The sequence below is a fragment of the Protomyctophum bolini genome (assembly GCF_963924005.1).
Source record: "Protomyctophum bolini genome assembly, chromosome: 7".
NCBI lineage: Eukaryota > Metazoa > Chordata > Actinopteri > Myctophiformes > Myctophidae > Protomyctophum > Protomyctophum bolini.
The window spans coordinates 47,141,819-47,147,281 of NC_137868.1; positions in this window are offsets into that span (position 1 = coordinate 47,141,819).

Consider the following 5,463-nt stretch of genomic DNA (forward strand, 5'->3'; position numbering starts at 1 on the left):
CGATGTTGTCAGTTACTACTGTAGGCTCAGGGATCGTTTGCTTTTGCCTGAAGGCTGTCGTGGTCTGATGACGCAGTGTTGTGATGCGTCAGTGTTGGTGGTGTGCTGTTGTTGTGAGATTAAGAATAAACGGAGCGACCGGTGGCGTTCCAATGATAAACTCCTTGTCATCTATCCTTATAAAGAGAGTCTAAAGCCTGCATATTCGTCTAGCTGCGGCCGGCGCTACATTGGTGGCAGCGGTATTGGATTGTGGAGTTTTATGACAGTTTCTCTCCGTGGATCGTTACTGGAGTTTTGAATCAGGACTGACTGTGTTTACATTGGACTTGAGCACGATGTACGGTGGATATAAAACTAAAAGCGAGGACGCGTGGGAGACGGATGGAGACGAGCACAGACGTGCTGAATTGTCTGTGAGTAACTTTAGAGTGGAGCTCCCGCAGCCGTTCCGTGGGGACGGACAGAAGCCGTTTGCTACATGGATAAAACAGTTTGAAGCCGCGGTTCGCGCTCAGACGAGGGGGGCGTCGACCGCGGTCTACATGGATACGTTAGTCAACATTCTACCTACCAGGCTAGACGGGGCAGCTTTCCTGTTGTGGGACAGTCTACACGGATCTGTACAATTGGATTATGGACGTGTGAAGGAGAGGCTGAAGGAGGCATTTGGAATGAAACAATACATGCTGTATTTTCAGACCTGCGTGAATGCACGTCCCCGCCAAGAAAACGAGAGTTTGGAAGTTTATGCAGCGGATATTTCCAGGCTTGTGGCAGAGGCGTTCCCTGAATATGACTGGGCTGCACAGAATGGTGAGAAATTCAGGCGTTTTCTTGCTGGACTGGATCCTGCTCTCCAAACTAAGTGCCACGAACAGGGAGCGACTGACATGGACGAAGCCTTGATAATAGCGAGCCGCTGTGAACGAGCACGGCAGTCTGTGCTGGGAGCGGGCATGACACCTGTGTCGCCCTACAGTCTTCCGTATCCTGCTGTTGTGGCTAGCCTAAGTTCACCGCCAGCTGCTGTTGTGGACTGTAATGCTAATGCTGCGGAGAAGCTCGTGCATGCAGTCGAACGCCTCACCTTGAAGATGGATAACTTACAGACTGAGGTGAGGGAGCTGAAATCACGTGGCCACAGGTCAGAGGAAGGCAGGCGGGGCTCCCTTAACCGCGAGGACTGGCGTAAAGACGCAGGGGAGCGCGGAGGACAACGAGGACAACGAGATGCCTGTCACTGTGATTGTGGCAGGTCTGGCTGCAGGTCTACATTCGGGAGCCACCAGAGGGATGACCACACGAGGGGCCGTTCTCCACAACGTGAGCCGCAGAGAGGTTACAATGCCAGAGAGTGGTCCCCACGGGAGCGGGGGGGCCGAGCTGACTTCTCGCCACACCGATCAGACGATGGGGAGCGGCGTGTCACAGAGGATCGACAACAGAGGCGTGGAGTGAGGTTCCTGTCTCCTGCCAGGAGGTCACCATCTTCATCCCCGCGCGGACGGCAGCAGGGAAACTTCGATTAGCTGGCGTCGGGACCCAGATGCCAGCTTCACCACCTGAGGGTCAAAGTGAAATCTCAGCGACAGCAACTCCAGGTCAGACGGACTCATGTGCGGTGGGTGAGTCCAAGTGTACGGCCTATGTTAAAGGGGTCGTAGAGGGTCTCGACGTGACTGTACTTATTGACTCTGGTTCAAGTGTTTCATTGATTTCTGAAGAGTGTAAAATGTCCATTCCAACTCTAAGTAGACGTGGGTTGAGTAAGCAGTACAGCTTTGCCCGTGCAGTTAATGGTCAATTATTGGACACCTTGGGTACCATGACTCTGCCCATACGGATGGGTGGCGGTCACTGGGAGCACGTTGTTCATGTGGTACGGGGGGCAACACAGGCTGTTCTGTTGGGGTTTGATTTCATGCTGATGAACCATGCTGTTTTGGACACTGGTCAGGGACTGCTCCGCCTTGGAGATTTTGAAGTGCCTCTCATGCATGTCAATGATTTCATACCCGAGTGTTGTAACATATCTGTGTCTGTTGCTACGACTGTACCGCCTTTTTGCGAAATGATTGTACCGGTTCGGGTTGAGCCACCTCGCCTTGCTGGACCACACACCAGTTCTTATTTAGGTTATTTGGAGCCCGAGGTGCGTGACACGCTAGGCCTAGTGGTCGCACGCACGGTGGCACCGGTAAAAGATGGGTGCACGGTGGCGCGGTTGCTCAACCCAACAAACAGTGAACTGAAACTTTATCCTGGTTCCCGCCTGGGTGTTATTCACCATGTTAATGAGTGTGATGTACTTAACGATGCAAAGGTTGTCACTCCTGCACAGGATGCGGTTTCACTGCCAGATTTAGGTAACTGTCCATTGCTTGTAGAACAGAAGCGACAACTGCAGGCTCTGGTGGAGGAGAACCGGGTGGTGTTCCGCACCGGACGGGGCGGAGCAGCGAACCCGTCTCTTGTCAAACACAGCATACAGACGGGTGACAACCCCCCAGTGAGGCGGCGGGCTTACCGCACCTCCCCCGAGAAGAGGAGGGAGATAGATAGTCAAGTCAAGCGCCTGTTGAAAGAGGGTGTCATCGAGGAGAGCTGTAGCCCCTGGTCCTCTCCAGTGGTGCTCGTAAGAAAGAAGGATAAGTCATGGAGATTCTGTGTGGACTACAGGGGCCTCAACTCCGTGACAGTCAAGGACTCTCACCCGCTGCCGCGGGTGGATGATACGCTGGATGCACTGGCGGGGGCTACCTGGTTCAGCACCTTGGACTTCTCAGATGGGTACTGGCAAGTGGAAGTGGCACCAGAGGACCGGGAAAAGACCGCTTTCAACACTGGTCAGGGCCTGTATCAGTTCAGGTCCATGCCCATGGGTCTGACCAATGCACCGGCGACGTTCCAGAGGATTATGGAGCTGGTGTTGAGGGGGCTGCCGTGGCACATCTGCATGGTGTACCTTGATGACATTTTAGTATATAACAGTTCATTTGAGGACCACATCTCGGCTCTGAGGGAGGTCTTTACTCGGATTGGGGCTGCTGGCCTGCGGCTGAATGCCAAGAAGTGTCATCTGGCCCGCAATCATGTGGTTTTCCTTGGCCACGTGATCTCTGCTGAGGGGTTGCGCCCCGACCCCCGGAACACTGAGAAAGTCAGGTCATGGCCTGTGCCGCGGTCTGCCACAGAGACTCGTGCATTCCTGGGTCTCTGTTCATACTACAGGAGATTTGTGAAGTGCTTTGCCGATCGTGCGGCACCCCTAAATCATCTTACGGAGAAGGATGTTTTGTTTCAATGGACGGTGCAATGTCAGGAGGCGTTTGAGTTCTTGAGAGACTCCCTTTGCGCTGAACCCATTATGTGTCACCCAGAGTTTGATCGGCCGTTTGCACTGTACACCGACGCCTCCCAGTTTGCCGTGGGGGCTGTGTTGGCGCAAGAAGTGAACGGCTTGGAGAGGGTGGTGGCCTATGCTAGTCACTCCCTCACAGGTGCCGAACGTCGGTGGTCCACGTTCGACCGAGAATTATGGGCAATCGTGTGGGCTGTTCGTAACTTCAGGCACTACTTGGGTGGTCTTCCATTCACAATTGTCACAGACCACCGGCCACTGGTGGGTCTACGACGGCTCACTATTGACAATGACAGGACAGGGCGTCGTAGCAGATGGGCCTTGGAGCTTGATCCGTACGAGTGGGTTATTGTCCACAAGAGTGGGGCTCAGCACACTAATGCTGATGCTCTGTCACGCAGACCCGAAACAGGTGCGGAGACCTTGGACTGTAAAACCCCTAACAGTGTCTCGACTCTCATCGACGTGGGTACCCAGGTGGCTATGGAGGAAGTCCCCGGTGCAGTGTGTGTCGTCGAGGGTCCGGTAGCGGTCTCTCTTACAACCCCTTCTACGGATGGCCGCTCCGGTGGTCCTCCTTCGGATCTCCAGGAGCCTACAGATCTGGCCTCGATTTATACCCTTTCACACGATGGCTCCAATGTCAAGGAGCTTCAGCGAGAGGACCCAGACATAAGGGAGGTCCTGGAGTGGTTGGAGGATGGACGAAAACCTCCTTCGTGGAGGGTCAAAGGTGATACTCAAAGAGCTCTATGGAGGGCGTTTGAGGAGCTGACGTTGGTTGACGGACTGCTGTTCAAGGTGAACCGGCTGCAGGACGGAAGGGAGTTCACGCTGGTTGTCGTCCCTGCTGCGCTGAGATCCGAGGTCCTGGGGCACCTGCATGGAGGCCCACTAACGGCACATCTGGCGTATGATAGGGTGATGGCACGCGCGAAGGTGGTGTGTTATTGGCCGGGGATGGGAAAAGACATCCGGAAGTATTGTGACCAGTGCTATGCATGCCAAAGACGGAAGTCCCCGGTGCCCCGCCATCATGCTCCTATGAGAAGCACGCCGGTGGAGAGACCATTCCAACGTGTCGCTGCGGACATACTCGAGTTGCCAATCACGACTAAGGGCAGCCGGTACGTGTTGGTTGTGCAGGACTATTTCTCCAAGTTTGTCAATTTGTATGCCATGCCAGACCAGAGAGCCCAAACAGTCGCAAAGCACATGCTCGTGGAGTACGTCTTGGAACATGGAGTGATGGAGACTCTGCACACAGATCAGGGGGCCCAGTTTGAATCGGAGGTAGTGCGGCATCTCTGCGAGATGTTGGGGGTGAAGAAAACACGCACCACGCCATACCATCCGCAGTCAGATGGGATGGTGGAACGATTTAACCGGACACTTATAGACCAGTTGGCAAAGACTCTCCTGTCTTATGCAGGAGAGTGGGACTCCTTCCTGTCACAAGTTGGTTTTGCCTACAATACGAGTGTACATGACAGTACTGGGTTCACCCCGTTCTTCCTCACGCACGGCAGGGAAGCTCGGACGCCTGTGGATGTTCTGCTGGGGCCACGAGTGCAGGGCAACGCTACTGGTAGTCCCCCAGGGGACTTCGCCGGGTCCCTCCTGGGGTCTTTGGAGACAGCGTTCGGCCGGGCTAGGGAAAACAGCCGGGCAGCGAGCGGTGGTCAGAAGGATTATTATGACAGGAGGATGAGGCACAAGCCTTATGTGCCTGGGGACCTTGTGTGGTTGAATGATCCCACAGAGAGTCGACGTAAGCTGGCTCCACATTGGAAGGGCCCTTATCTGGTGCAGTGCAGGATGGACCGGGATGAGGAGATCGGCGTCACCTATCAGATTAGTAGCCCGTTTGGCGGGGAGGCTCCTCTGCAGGTCGTCCATTATGACAGGCTGCGTCCCTACACTCTACCTGTAACATATCCGTTGGGGGGCCCAGAAAAGGGTTTCTTTCCCTCTTCCTCACCTGCTGTGGGGCAAGGGGAGGCAGTCCCTCGCAACGACCATGCAAACTCATTCCTTCCTCCTGCGGACGTGGACTGTGATCCTGGGGGGGGGGATGTTGCTCTTAATTCCCCGGTGCT